This window comes from Canis lupus, chromosome 7, assembly GCF_011100685.1.
Source record: "Canis lupus familiaris isolate Mischka breed German Shepherd chromosome 7, alternate assembly UU_Cfam_GSD_1.0, whole genome shotgun sequence".
Classification (NCBI taxonomy): Eukaryota; Metazoa; Chordata; class Mammalia; order Carnivora; family Canidae; genus Canis; species Canis lupus.
The window spans coordinates 48,980,970-48,997,425 of record NC_049228.1 but is presented as its reverse complement, the minus strand read 5'-3'; the positions used below and the strand labels follow the sequence as shown (position 1 = coordinate 48,997,425).

The window sequence follows — 16,456 nt, the reverse complement described above, 5'->3', positions numbered from 1 at the left end:
TGCCTTAGAAATGCAATCCCATTCTCCAGCTTGTTGCCATTACATCCAGCCAGTGCCATGCAGAGCCCTAAGTGGAGCCTGAGGTAAAACTAAAAATCAGTAATACTAATCCTGTCTTTTTAAAAAATTTTGATATTTTGCCCATCATGAATTTTTGCACTGATTTTAATGTTTTTAACATTACATTATTACTTAATTACTGAGTTCTTTGGTGTCCCCTTAAGTGTGCCTGAGGCAAATGCCCCTCACTCATGTCACCGTAGTTCCAACCTGAATAATATCTACCTCCATAACAAAAAAAGAAAGGAGAAAAAAAGGGAAAACAGAAAACAGCCTTCCCTGAATCACTTACTAAAACAAAATAGTGAAGTCAGGTGCCAGTCAAGTGTTCTGGGGATAAAAGACGTGAGAAGGATCAGCTATAACCTTAAGTAGAAAAGAGCCCAGCGTAAATGTCTTTCATGTACCTTTTTGACAAGATCGTTTCAACCTAAAATCAAAAGCTTATATTTAAACACCATAAATTGCATATCTATGAAAAATGAAGTCCCTACAGGCTAACTTTCTGCATTTTTGTTCTCTTTAAAGAAGGTATTAGAGCAATTTGGACTGTCTTCTTAAAAGATTTTTATTGTTTTGTGATAGGTAGCAGGAAGCTATCAACTGAATATGTAGCCAACAGGTCAGAAAGAAAGCAATGTGGCTTGACTGCTAAGTATGTCAGTTCTGTCTTCAACTGACCGGAGGCCCTTGCTTGTGTGTGTGGGTATGTGTGTACACACACCCACGTTTTGCATTTCTCACCTCAGGCCTTGTTTATCAGCTCACAGCCAAGCAACCTGAAATAGCTTTGTTTTCTAAGCACTACAGACCTTTTCTCTTTGACTAAGAAATCTGTCAGGAGACTTGGCAGAACATTCTCCCACTCAGTGACAATGGGGATGAGCAAGTCTTCTCTCCCCTTTCCAGGGAACGCATTTGGAATCAGCTTGAGAATGCTCTGGTCAGATCTCAATGTGCAGGATTGTTGAGAGAGGAAAAACTGTCTCTTCGTTCCTCAGGCAAGGCAAATGCCATCACATTGCAGGCTCTGTGGGAGAGTGGAGATAATGAGGTATTTTGAAACAGCGGACATTGTCAGAAAGTACAGAAATTGGGAAAAGGGCTGAGGTGGTGAGTGATTATTTCTCAAAGGAGCAATGGAACACAAAATGGGTCTCAGTTTGGGTTAAGCAAGGGAGATGAGAAAAGGAAGTGTGTTATGAATTATTTACCACTGAATACAGTTTAGCTTTGATCTTAGTCCTAATTGTGCTTTGTCTTGGTGTGTATGAACTGAGATGAGTTGCCAACTCCTCTGACTGTGTATTCCCATGGACACACACATGCTCCAATGTTCCTTAAGGGATATACCTAGGCCAAGTTTAGATTCACTTATGAAGTATAAAATTCAACAGGTACTAGGAATGTGATCTACCAATAAATATCTTCCTCATCATGGGCTGAAGTGTCTAAAATTCTATCATTAGAGATGCATTTATACAGGTTAGTCATTATTTTCTCACTTGATCTTTTTATTTATAAGTAAAATGTGCCTAAAGAAAGAGGTGGCATTTATTAAGTACACAATGAAGTATCTCCAAAAGCCTAATATATTGTTTTTAATACTTAAGATGACTGTATATCTCATCTGCCCAAGACAGCCTTGGATTATGCCTACTGTCCTGAAATAATAATTAGCAACCCCTTTCATATTAAAAGTCATATTAAATAACAAATTATACACTTATCCTACAAACACCATACTTTCAGTCAGTCTATTAGTTTGCTGTCCTCAGAAAAAAACCCCTAGAGGAACATGATGATAATGAGTCTTCGGTTACACTGATGTGCTAGTAAGAGGGAAGTATTGAGCACTGAAGATAAATGTCATCTATTTCATGATTTTGCTTCAGCCCTGGACTCATCTGGGACATCTATTCTGTCCATATCTTGTTTCTAGCACTTCCCTCATGTAACAATGTAACACAGGACCTCTCATACTTGATTACAACTACTCTATCAATTAAAATCAACCAAGAAAAGCAGACAACAACTAAATCATACATTTGCAGGAGATCATGCATATAATCTGCTAAGTAGAAAGGGTACCAAGGTAGACGGGTACCAAGGCCAAAATGGCCACCACTGCTGCTGGCAGAGGAAGAATTAGAGAGGAAAATGGGGAAACCTAAATAACTCACAAACTCAGTAACAGTCTCACAAGGAATAGAAAGTTGCTGTGGCAGATAATGAGGTACACTCAGGCAGCATTAACTGAGTAGATCTGAGAGCAAATTTAGCTTCCTCCAGACACTCCACTTGCCCTTTTGACTAGGTCAGATACCTCTGTGAAATTTTCCATAAATACTCCAGATTTCCTTTCTCATAACCCTTGCCACACTTTCCTGTTATTATTTTTAAGTTATCCACCCTTTAGCTAGAATATAAACCCCATAATCATAAAAATAATTAATATATTTTGTCAGGCAGTGGTCAAAGCACTGCATGAATTCAATGAATCCTCAAGGTCTCCCCACCAATAAGATTCCTCTTACTTATGATTCAAAAATAAATGAAACTGAGACACAAGTAGATTTCTCCAGCTCATACATTTTCTGAGAGGTAGAACTAGTACAGTATTCAAATTCAGATTGTTTCAACCAATATGCTATGTTGCCTGCTTTAGATAGCAGACACTAGGCTGTCATGTTCTTTATGGCTGTTCCCCCAAGCCTGAACCATAATTAAGGCTCAAAAGTATTTATAAAATAGATGAATAAGTACCTTTCATATGCTGGCCACCATGGAAAGTACTATTCCAAAGAGACAAATAAGTCATAGCTCCTGCCTTTGAGGAGCTCACACTCCATCAAATCCCAATGAAACAAGCAAAACCTAGTCAGTCAATGAGATGAAGACAGGTAGATGATTAAAGCTTTGACCTTGTTCCACATATTTTAAAATCAACAGCCTTGTTGTTTAAAGTATGTTGCTTTGATTGAGCTTAAATTTAAAGAGGTGTTTTGCAAAAGTAACATAACAGAGGGAAATAAAGGAGAATCTTAAACAATGTGGTAAACTCAAAAGTACTCTCTCACTGATGTCACAACAGAAACACTGAAGAACTATAACGCTGTTTTCCCTTTCCTCTTGAAGGTGCTGCATTGTCCTTCAGTAGCAGGTCAGTAAACGGGGACACTGTGGACAATGGCTGAGGACAGCTCTGGAGAGAACTTACAATGTTAAATAGCTAGGAATAAATGATATACCATGATAGGACATGCTGTGAAATTTCAGCTTTGTATACCATGATCTAAAACACATGGTATAGGTTGTTGTTGTTTTAACTCTAAATTATAATGAATTACCAGAAGGGAGTTGTAAGAACATTTCAAAAACCAAATAAATCACATATAAGACACAATGACCATCAGTCTGGGGAACTTTGAAGAGAAAGGGCTGGCTATAGTCAATAGTCAAGAGTTGTGGGGGATACAAGAAAAGGGTAGGACAATAACTCTGGGATTAAATGAATTAGAAATAAAAAGGCTCCATTAGAGTTTGTCTGTGAGAAAGTGTTTGCTATTATGGTAAATGGTTATTCTTCCAACATTAATGTAGGAACGTTCTCAGCCATATATGTGCCTAGGATTATGTACTATGCCTTAAATCCTTTCTTGCTTGCCCACACTCTGAGATGAATTCTCAACATTTAAAGAGACCTTTTAGTTCCCCCAATCCACAGTTACACATCAACTCCAATCTCTACCGCACTGACACCATGATGACTGACATTGGTTTTGATTTGACATTTCAACCGTTGAAATGCACAGGCACACTCATTCGCACTTACATACATAGAGCCTTCAACTTGAAATTTGATTGGCATCAGTCATTTTATAACCTGTCTCTTGGGGATCAGACCAATGGACCTTTTTAAAGCTTGCCTTATTGAACTAACCCTTCTGATCTGGACGCATGATTCATACTTGCTAATCTTCTTGGGAACCTTCCTTATTCTTAACAAGCCTGTCATTTCTTTCCTTCTCTGAAATATTCTTCTCTAGGTACAGGATGATTTAAAATGTAGTTTTTTATGTCTCTTCTCAACTTTTGTGAGGAAAAAAAATGTAAATGCATGAAAGAAGCATCTATTCCACCAGATTAGTGCATTTCCCCAAAGGAATAGATATCACCATAGCTGTAGATTACATTTTAAAGGCACATAGGCTTCAATTCAACTCAACAAACATAACACCATGAAATGTTAGATCTGGAATGTTCCTTAGAGTTTTTAGTACAACCTTCAACCCAGTAAAAGAATCTCTATGTCACCTCTCTCAGATAATTATAGCCTCTGTTTGAACATATTCTGTTATTAAAAGTTATTTTGAAAGCAAATCTCATTTGAGGTTCTTCTACCTCTTAAAAGTTCTTACTTACTTAACACTGAAATCAAGCTCCTTTAACTCCATTCTAAGTGCTATTTTTGTCATCTGGAGACCTTCCACAAGACAGGGCTTGAAGACAGGGCTTCCACAAAGAAGGGAGACTCTCATCTCCCTTCCACAAGACACCTCAGGGCTGAACTAAGCTGGATGTGTACATTTCTATTATTTTTTTTATTTATTTATGATAGTCACACAGAGAGAGAGAGAGAGAGAGAGAGAGAGAGGCAGAGACATAGGCAGAGGGAGAAGCAGGCTCCATGCACCGGGAGCCCGACGTGGGATTCGATCCCAGGTCTCCAGGATTGCGCCCTGGGCCAAAGGCAGGCGCTAAACCGCTGCGCCACCCAGGGATCCCCATTTCTAAAGATCTGTATCTTTCTTGCACTCAACCTCAGGACAATCTCTCCCCACTGCCATCCTTTAGTGCCTGTCACATACTCTGCAGGCACCCAAAGATCCACATTGTAAGAGGTTCTGTGATCATGCTTACAGGTTCTCTTAGAATATAGTTCACCTTTTGCTATTTTCCTAGCCCACCTCCTCTTCATCACAATGTGGTCTTCTTTTTTCCAGCATGAAAATCATTCTTATACATGGAGGCAAAACATTCCTTGGACAGAAAAGAGAACTGTCATTTATTGAGGGCCTGATATGTGTCAGGCACTGAACTAAATGCAAAGATGGGAATGATAAAAAGATGAGATAAATACAATACTTCCAAGAATTTTATAGTCTACTGGAGGGAAAGAGACACAGTTAAATATATATTGTGAAAAATAATGTGATACGTGCTATTCTTTTTCCTCATTTTTAAGTTTTTTTTTATTTTAATTCCAGTATAGTTAACATATAGTGTTATATTAGTTTCAGGTGCACAATATAGTGATTCAAGAATTCTATATGTTACTCAGTGCTCATCATGATAGGTGCTATCCTTTCAAATGACTCAAGCAATTTATAATAATACAGGAGAACTATATGATTTCTGTCTGATGGAGGAGAGTAAAGGGAGGGCAATATCCTCTACCCTGGGAAGGCAAAAGGCAACATATAAAAAGCCACAACATGAGGAAATATAAATCACATTTTATATAATAGCTATACTATCTATACATCTTTGATGTAGAAGTGATCTGTTCCTCTATGGTTTCAAAAGTCTACCCTTCTCAGGATAAACTTTATCCCATAAAACTCTCATTGGGTGTTTCCTGCACACAATACTCCCAGTTTTCATTACCTGAGAGATAAAACACAATCATATTCATTTCCATACTATCTATACCCTTAATTGATACCATTTCTATTTAAGTTCTTCATTTCAGTATCCTCAAGAAGATTACAATTTCATAATTATAATCTTCGTAATTATTCTTATTTTAGCTTTCATCCTTTTAATCTGGGTGTGCTAACATTTCCAAATTACTGTCTCTCCTACCACAGACACCTTCTTCTTATGGAAGTTACCATACCTTCAGACTCTGAAAAGGGAGCTCGTGGCTGAATATCCACTCCACACTAGATAATAAAACAACATCTTGTCAGGATTTAGACAACAATCAACTGGATGACCATTAGTTCTTATACTGTATTGTCAGAGCTAGAGTAACCATCAAGGCAAATGGATGGTAAGGGCAGAGAAAAATTAAGATGAATAAATAGGCATGAGTCAGCAATAACAGAGAAAAGTTAAGATGAATAAATAGGCCATAAGTTAGCATATAAGCCAACTGAGAGAAAGAAAGAATGGCTCAAGCATGTAAGAGTCACAGAAGCAAAAGACCATGTGCCTCAGGAGTGGCCGATGGAGGTGCTTCTGTTCACAATGTGCCCATTCCAGTCCTTTCATGGGTGTCTGAACAGGGTTTAGTTTTATAAACTTAACTAACTGCAATAGCACCTATTATGTTCTTTCAATAAAATTCCTTTCTACTTGAACCTAAGTTTGTGGGCTTCTGTTCTTTCCAGCAAAGTAATCCTTAACTAAGACACACCTATAGGCTCTACCCATATTTCTTAAACCCCAATTTGTTCTTGGCCACTCTATACCAGCACAGCTTCCAATACTGTGTGCAGGAAAAATAATATAAAATTACAATTAAACAAATGGTAATATGTTTTTTAAATTTTTATTATACCTTAAAGTTAAATGAGCAAGGGAAAAGCATTTCATGTTATTTCCTTTTGTGTAATAAGAAAATGGAAGTGTTTAAAACAAGAGTTTGATGAAAAGAGGGAGAAAATGAAGTGGAAGGATTTGTGTACTTGATCTCCGAAATTTAAAAAGCAAAATCATGTTTGAATGTTTTGATATGGAGTAGCATAAAGATGAATCCCAGAGCTGCAAAAAAGAAGTCTTAAGGTACTCCATACCTAATTGAAAAAATAACTAATCCAAGTGGACAAAAACAATAAAATATGTACTTTAACTTTATATTTTTAAGTAGTAAAATAATATACAAGAATTCTAAGCAGTCCGTTCTTTTTCTAGTTGACTATACTGTTCTCTTACTGCAAACTTCCCATTAGATTGCCACGTTGAAAGTTGTCATGAGCCAGATGAGAGGACACAAGTGGGACAAGTAGAGAAAATACAGGACTTTTCCACAACACACCAGAAAATAAAAGCTTATTAAGATCCTCTGATTAATTTGTCCACATGTCTGTCTTTTCAAGCAAAACTCCATATACTTACATATACTCATCAGGAAGAAATGATTCTAATTAAAATTAGCATTAAGAGTCAGAGTTCAAAGTAGTCTCACTCCCCACCTGTTAGAAATTGAGAAAAACACCTATGTGGCCTCTACTCATGGGCTGAAATGAGAATCAAATGTATGAATGAATTTTGCAAAATTAAAAAAGGCTCTATGAATGTAAGATACTGTTAAATGTTGGTTACATATTTATCTTTTTTTGCAAATCTGGAAGGACTAGGGAATAAAATAATATGCTTCTCTTATCCTTTCCTTCCTCTACTTCCTTTAAAAGTTTGAAAACTAGTAATTAAAACTTCAGATAAATCCAAAGTTTTCTCATCCATAATGTCTTCATTGTTTCCTGGCTCTTTGAATGTCAATGAGTATATAGCTCAAAATTACTCCTGTCAATTATGAAGGTCCTTATCTTGGCATTGATTTTTACATGCACAGATCAATAGCAGGATATGGCCCAATAATTAATATTGGGAAACTGAATTGCTTTTTTTCCCAGGCATTTAGCTTTAGCAACAGAAGTATTTCTCTTTTATAAATACTGTGTTTTTATACTTATCCCATTTTGTTTGTTTCTAAGGCAAATTCTCCCATTATTTTTAACTCATCAAACAGAACTCTGTATCTGCCACATATGTTTTAAAGGCTAATGACTGAGTAGTCATATACAAAATATTTCATGCACAAATACTTTAAACACAGATTAAATTCTTTAGTCCATACTTTTCCTATATAGTCTTCCCCATGTATTCTCTAACACTGTTGTAATTTCACTGAAAGTCTTGTTTTTTTCAACAAACATTACTATGTGCCCAGCATTGTGTGAGGCACTGGGGAACACAAAAACAAACAACACATTTTCCCTTTAACTTCACAACCCATTAAATGGAAAACGACGTCATAATGAACATACAGTGACCTGTACAACAACAGATGTAAGCAGAATATGCAGTAGTAGTTACAAGTGCTCTTTCAACATGTGATGTAGCTGGCCCATACTGACTTGAGATAGTTGATTGTACACCTCTTTTCCCAACTGAATTCAGTGACTTCACAATGGGATTTCAAAATCAACTATGGTGGGAATATTTATATCATGGGACCAGGAAAATACATAAATTAGAACTCCCACCCTTTCCCCAACCCAGACAATCTTTTGTTAAATGTTTACTCACATCACTGTCTTTAACCTTTCCTGGGAGATTATGGAATGGTAAAGGCTAAACCAGAGATGCTGACCTTCAAATCCCTTTATTATCCTATCTAACATAACACAAGTGAAAAAGGCTTTTATAAATTGTACTTGTGTTTTTGCATAATCATTTAACAATTGCAGTATAAGGAAGAATGTTTTGTTGTTTTGAAGAATGGAATTGTGTTAACTTTTAATTCTTTGGACAGTTGATCCAACTAGCCAAGAAGTAGTGTGAACTGGTCATTTAAGTGAACAAACAAATACAAACAGTACATACCAACAAGGTAATTTTTGTCACTGAATTAATTAGTATTACAGCATTTTCAAAAGATGAGAATAGTATCTCCTAATGCTTTTAAGGTTTTAGGCTATCAGAGAAGTTTAAAATGTATAGAGAACTGTCACAAAATAAACCCTACTGATGTTACTTTGTCTTTGAATAGGCATGGACAAGTAGTTAAATAACTGACTGATTGTTCAAATTCAGATGAAGTCCTCATTAGGATAGAAAATCAAATACAGGTCAATATATGATAAACCTCTGAGTTCACTATAGGTCAAAAGTCACTAGAGTTTCTTGTATATAACAACCTGAATGAAAAGATTTACTATGGAGATTTTGTTCTCTCTCCTCAAGGAGATTCAGGCTGGGAAGTTATCTGTGCCACCAAGTTCTTCTTGGGTTTTTGGGGGTTTTTTTTGCGTGTTTTTTTAAAAATTATTATTATCATAGAATAAAGTGTCAGTAAAGAAAAGAGATAGGTCAAAGAAGCAAATAAAAGTATAAGCCTGCCATTCACAGATAATCCCTACTCAAGTTATAATGCACTTCCATTCATGTATATTTATATATACATACATACACACATTTATATTTTATAGACAGAGACAAGAGAGTTAGATTTGAAATTGCTTTGGTATATTGTATATATATTTCTGTATTATTATACACCATTATTACACAATTAAAATGTCAATGATGTATTTCCTTACTAGGTTCATTATTATCTTATCTGGTTAAATAATCCCTTATATGTAAGTTGTTTCCATTTTTTTCCCTGTAAATAATACAGTGATGACCATTCATGAAGTTAATCCTCACATATGTATTTATAATTAATTCCTTAGAATAAATACTTTAACATGGTAGTTGGGATCAAAGAGTAAAACAATTCTAAGAGTTTAGAAGTTGTTCTTCCACAGAAGTTGTACTAATTTTTACTTTTCCTACAATGTACAAGTAACATTTCTCTATATCTTCATCAACACCACATTTTAATTTTTTTCCAATGATAATTAAAAATCCCTTTCTTTCGTTTATAGTCTTTTGGGCATAAATTAAGTTAAATAAGTTTTTATAAGTTCATAAATTCCTAAGTTTATCAGTCACTTGAACTTCTTTGTGAATTTCCTATCCATGTCCTTCATCTAATCTTTTTGTGACAAAATGGAAGCTTTTTTATGCAGTAAGTATAAGAATTATTGTGTCTGTATGTAATAACTATTTCCTCAATGTCACATGCTAATGAATTCCAGGGTCAATATGCTTCAATGTTACTTTCCTTATAACATTTATCTATTGTAAAACAAATCCATTTGCTCTATCACCTACAGAATAAATCACCTCCTCAACTTACAAATGTTATTAACCAAATGTTATTAACCATAATTATAATGGTGATGATCATTAAATAACTTATATTTGTACAACATATAGTTTTTCGTACATTTATAAAGTGCATTTATGAAGTACAAGTATAAAGCACATAGCAGTGTTGAGTTCCCTAAGTAAATTGCTATATAAGAGTTATCCAAAACCAAATTTCATTATACTTAAGAAAAAAATAAAATTATCTTATAATATTAATGCATGCTACAGATGAAGAAATTGAGAAACTGAAAAACTATATGACTTGTTCTAATCACAGAAAATGATTAAAATATTATCTTCTGACTCCAATTCAACATTATTTTATCCTTTCACAAAACAGTCAACCAACTGGTCCAATCTATATTCTCAGTATTGTCTCTAATTTCTTCCAATTAACAAGGCTGATCTCCCATCAGTATGCCTAATATTCAAAAGCCACTGTCATTTCCAGCAACCTGAACTAGCTCAGGTAACAGCCAACATAGCAGCCACACCCTTTCACTACCTCTCCACACATACATGTAGCATTTTCCAAGATCAACTTAAGTCCAACTGGTTTCATAAAATCTTCCCCTATTTCTTAGCTCCAGAATGACCTAAAACATCTTTTTCAATTCTACTTCATATATATTTAATAACAATAATAGCTAATATGCATTGACCATTTTCAAGTGAAGAAACTGAAGCACACCACATACCATATGGTGATTTTAGGCTCTGTATGTTCACTGCTGTAAATCTGTCTTCCATATTAGCTTGCAGAGACATATCTTAACTCATTTATATTTCTCTCAGTAACAAGCACAGTATTGTACATACCCCAGACACCTTATAAATGCTCACTGAGCAAACACTGTCTATGCTGTTACCAGATTATTCATTTAGCAGCTCTTTTACCTGCATAAATAGTATATACATTATGAATCAGTTAATGATTATAATGTATCTTAGGTAATAATAGTTAAGAATCCTTTGCTAACCACTTATTACCAGATTAGATTTAACTGTCTTTAAGACTGGGACAATTTACTTATATGACTAGCATAAATTCTATTCACCTCTGCCCTTGCTAGAACTACACCATGAAAATTGATCACTATAAGCAATTGTTTGCACACATTTGTTTTTGTGACTCAGGAGCAAGATATTTCCCTTAGCTGATGATAACACATCATAACTGCCCCAGATATGTTGTTCAACGTAAGTTATATCAGTTTAAGTTTCCACAGAGGATACGCTAATCATATAAATAAATTATACATGGGTACAGGAAATTGCATTATAGCAAATTGGACAAATTGAGTTTAAGAGAAGAAAACATAATTGTGTAATTTTAGTAAGGAATAAATATTGACCAAAATGCACATTTTTACAAGGAATGTTATCTCTGATCAGCAACAAACATGTTTCTTGATCAATATTTGTAGTTTGATTCATTTCCTGCCATACAGAACTTGATGGGCTCGTCAATATATACAAAGGTTAAAAAAAAAAAAAAGAGGGAAGGTTGTTTTTAAAATGAGCTTTTCTAAAAGTTCTTTTTGCTTTGTTTCCTAAGTTTCCTAAATGTCTATAGGAACAATAGTGCAAAGGAAAGTTGGATCTGCTAAAAGAGAAGAATTTGATGATGAGCTTGAGAAATTACTGATCCAAGAGGTACAGCAGGAAGTGATAATGGAGGAAGGGGTCATGTCTTTAAGAGCCTTGAATGCAATACTCTGGTGATAAAACCTTATTTTTTATGAATTAGACAATAAAAAAAAAGTGAGCAGTGGATCACTGACATCACAACAATCTGTGTGGAATACCGATTTGTTTTTGTCTACAAATGTGAAAAGTACAGTATAGACAGGAAACAAGTCAAAGGACAGCAAAAGAATGAAAATTAGAGGTGTCTGGACCAATACTTGTCTAAAACACAATGATTCTTAGTGATCTTTTCAGAATCCAGAATTTCAGTGTTGAAGATGAAGATGATGACAAATTGCAAACTTAATTAAGAAGCAATGACTTTCAGAAGCTATCTTCAAGCATTGAACCAGCACCCACTCAAAGTACTATCATCTCCACCTATAAGCTAAGATTAGAGTTGCTTTGATAGTAGAGATTCCATGATCAATACAATGTCTCTTCAAGAATGGTCCTCAGGGCCAACTAACTGTATTCAAGGAGAGATTGACCACTAGTGCCATCAACATTCATGTGGTGACCTCTGGATCCCACAACTGCAGACATTTCTGCTCACAACAAGGGATAAGAGTGGAGACACACTTAGAGTCAGACTGTAAAAAAAACCATATCAATTCCTATAGGGATACACAAGTCAACATCAGCAGAGACTATACAAAGAAGAAAATAGAATTATACAGAAACATTCTTTTTTAAAACAGTCTCAATAAACCAAACTCCAGTAAGGTAGTCTCCAAGCATAAGTGATGAACTCTAGAGGCAGAGTAAGTGAACAGTGGATTGAAGACTGATAAAGCCATGAGAGAGAATTCTATAGCATCAGTCCACATCCAACTGAGTATGAACCCAAACCTGATTTGAGCAGCTGAAGAACTGCTCACTATATAGGACACTGTTTGCTGCAGCAACATGTGTCTCATGACAGGATTATTGAAAATATCAGATATGTAGGTGCCCAATAGGGCAGCCCTGAAAGACAGATGTGAGAGGAAAGAATGAGAGGAAAAAGAAGACTTAACAGAGCATTTACTTGAGGATTCTTGGCACATAAATATTGTCAAAATGAATGTTCTTTCTGTTGAGATGTGTTGGCTTTTCAGATTGCAAAAGCAATTACATGCATAAAAATTTGCAAGACACAAAAAATTATGAGGATAACTGAGAAAATGGCCTATGATTTCATCACCTAGAAATAATCAAGGTTAATTTTTGGGATGTTCTTTTCCATTCTTTCAGTGATACAAATATCTACAATTTCTAGAAGATTTGGAAACATGGCTGTTGTTTGTTCATTTTTGTTCATTTAAAAATACGGTATTTTCCTACATCATTAAATAAACTTCAAAACATGAAAATAAAAATACAGCTACATCTAGGCTCATCAATTGTAACAAATGTATCCCTTTGGTGGAGTTGTTGATAGTGGGGAGGCTATGCATACATTGCAGGGACAGGGATACTGCAATGTGTACTTTCCCTCATTTTTGCTGTTACCCTAAAACCACTCTAAAAAAGTTTTAATTTTAAAAAATTAACACAAAAATGGGGAGAAATTTGCCCTATCAACTATCAAGACATAGCTTCTACTGTAATTAAAACATTGTGGCAGGCAGCCTGGGTTGCTCAGTGGTTTAGCGCCGCCTTCAGCCCAGGTCCTGATCCTGGAGACCAGGATGGAGTCCCACCTTGAGCTCGCTGCATGGAGCTTGCTTCACCCTCTGCCTCCTCCTCTCTCTGGTCTCTTATGAATAAATAAATAAAATCTTAAAAAAAAAAAAACATTGTGGAAATATGAAATACATAGAATAGTTGAAAAAAACAGACCCATGCACCTATTTGGAAACTTGATTTATGACACAGTAGACATTATAAATCAATGGGAAAGGATGAACCCTTTAATGCCTTTTCTAGGAATACTGGTTACCCAAGTGAAATCAAATATTTACCTCACAGCATATACAAAAATGAATTCCAGATGTGTTAAAAATGTATACATAAGTGGCAAAACTATAAATCTTAGAAGATGATGTAGGAAATTATCTGTAATACTTCTAGCTTGGGAAGAATTTCTTAAACAAGATGCCAAAAGCAAAGCCAAAAAAAAGATTATAAATTTGACTCTATTAAAACTAGGCATATATCTTTATTGAAAGACAATAGGAATACATACACATATGTATATACATATTTATAGATATATACAAAATAAATGTAGATCATATATTAAATACATGCAGATACATATTACATGCATGCATTAACAGATTTTTAAATAAATAAATGACTGAGCTCACTTTAGCACACCATAACTGCTCTACCTCAAATGTCTTTTCCTCCTTAAGCTAGTCTGATAAATTCCTATAGTACCTTTAATACACCATGAACCTTTTAATTCTGAGGACACTTGCCTGACAGCCACTCTCCACTTCACTTGGCTAAGCAGTCATTCATCTATCCTTTGTGCCATTTCTGTACTTTGCACGTTCCAACAATTAGAGCATCTCCTTCATGAGTCAGGTACTGTGAGAAGAGCTTTCTTAACATCTGCTACCTCATTTCTTCCTCACAACAATATTTGTGTTGTGATGCATCAGTCGCTCAATTTTATAGATGGAGACAGTGAAAATCAGTACATTCACCTAATAGAGTCTCATACATCTAAGAGACAGAGCTATAATCTGAACTCTAGTCTAGATTGCTGCTAAGGCTCTATTGTTCAGCACTGCTATGCAATAGTGTACATATTAAACAGTATGGCTTACATCAAAAAAAATTTTTAAGCTATCTGGTTATCTATTGCACATAACAAAGTACCCTGAAACTTAATGGTTAAAAAAACCATATTTTATATATTTCATGACTTTGTGGGTCTGGAATTCAGGAAGATCTCAGCTGAATTATTCTCCTATTCCACATTGTGTTGACTGAACCCACTTGATAGCACTCAACAGAATACTCAGCTAAGACAGTGTCACTAAAACATCTAGTGCCTAGGCAAAGATGACTAATAGGCTGAACTCAGCTGAGACTACTGACCAGAGCACCTCTCTAGTTTGTGCCTCTCTAGCTTGGCAGTTTCAGACTGATCAGATGTCTTACATAGACTCAGAATTGCCAGAAAGAGTGCTCCACGAGACAGAAATTAGAAATTGACAGTTTATTAAGTCTTTCACATAGAAATTCGTACAATGTCACTTCTATCCTATTCTATTGGTCAAAAGAGTCCCAGATTCAAAGGGAGGAGATAGACTATATGTCTTATTAAGAGAAGTATGAAAGAATGTGCAGCTATCTTTAATCTGCCATATCACAGAAAATGTTGATGACAGATTTGAAGAAAATATTAGTCATATCTAAAACCAACAAGAAACTAGAACAGCTCTGTCCTAAACAACTTTCTATGATAATGGAAATATTCTCTGCATAATCCAATATGGGAGCCATATGGTAGAAACATGTGGTTATTAAACATTTGAAATGTAGCTAGTGTGACCAAGGCACTGAATTTTAATTTTATATAATTTTCAATTAATTTAAATTCAAATATTCAAAAGTGGTTAGTTGCTACTATAATGGACAGCATAGCTCTACAATATAAAAGAGATTCCTGCAAACCAAGAAGAAAAAGACAGCAAATGAAAACTAAAATGGCCAAAAGATACAAACATGACTCTCAAGTGCATGGAAAGGTATTCAAGCTCAATAATAATCAGAGAAATAGAAATTAAATTGATGATATACATTACATCTATCTGAATGACAAAAATTATAACCCTGGAAATGTAAAATGTTGCTTGGAATAGAGAAAAAGAATCACCCTCTTCCACTACTAGTAGGAAGAGACTGGAATAGCTATTTCTAAGAACAATCTAGAGACACTTGGTCCAATTAAGTAATCATATACTCTATCATTCAGAGCAAATTCTACAGCGACTTGTACAAGAATTTTCATTGTAGCAGGGAGGGGGAGATAAGTTAGGTGTCCATAACCAGAGGAAGGGAGAAAGTAAAATGTGGTCAATGAATACTGTGGAATATTACTGTCATTAGAAGCAATGGTTGCAACAAAAGTACATAAAGCAAAATGGATGGATCCATAAAAATACAACATTGAGTCTCAAAATTAAGAAACATGTTATCACCCTCATAGCACAATGTTTTTGAAAAATAAAACTGCATACAAAGCAACAATATGTTTATGTAAAGATACATATAACTTTAGGAACACTTAAACACGTTAGTTTGCAAACTTAGGAACTTTGAGGGTCAAATCAAAAACTGCCCCCATACACAGAATGCAAGGAGAGATTGAAGAAAGAGGCCACTCCAGATTAGTAGGTGACAGTTTTCATAAGCAGAGGAATTTATCTATGAGGCTTTTCCTGGGGCAGAAGCAAGATGAGTGGATCTCCCCACCCACTCACCTCAATCTGAAGAGTTTATAGAAAGGCCTTAAATGGGCTCAGTCACATATATTATCCAGATGATCTCAATGACACATTGCTCTCTAAGGGTTGGCAAGAAATGGCTTTGGCTAAGGGAACAGTAGGCAGAATGTACATCCCAGGTAAGGAGAAAGTGAGGAGCCTCTCATTGGCCAGGGCTAGCTTTTATGTCAACCTGCATCCAAGACCTCTCAGTGATCTTCTCCAAGGAGGGAGAAGGATGTTATGTATGTATGCCTAGCTTCCAGAATTGTGAAAAAAAAAAAAAAATA

General features: G+C 35.3%; 1 long non-coding RNA gene across 20 annotated transcripts in view; it reads right to left on the bottom strand.

Annotated features, from left to right (window-relative positions):
* Nucleotides 1–615: 615 nt before the first annotated feature.
* LOC111096759 overlaps nt 616–16,456 on the bottom strand; it is a 91,853-nt gene continuing 76,012 nt past the window's right edge. For 16 of the 20 annotated variants that reach the window (XR_005362457.1, XR_005362446.1, XR_005362452.1 and 13 more), the window contains 3 exons: nt 5,008–5,103; nt 2,827–2,937; nt 616–1,090 (listed from right to left, as the gene is read on the bottom strand). This is a non-coding gene — a long non-coding RNA (uncharacterized LOC111096759). The remainder of the gene's footprint in view (nt 1,091–2,826; nt 2,938–5,007; nt 5,104–16,456) is intronic. The other 4 variants (XR_005362459.1, XR_005362461.1, XR_005362454.1 and 1 more) reach the window with 3 other exon arrangements.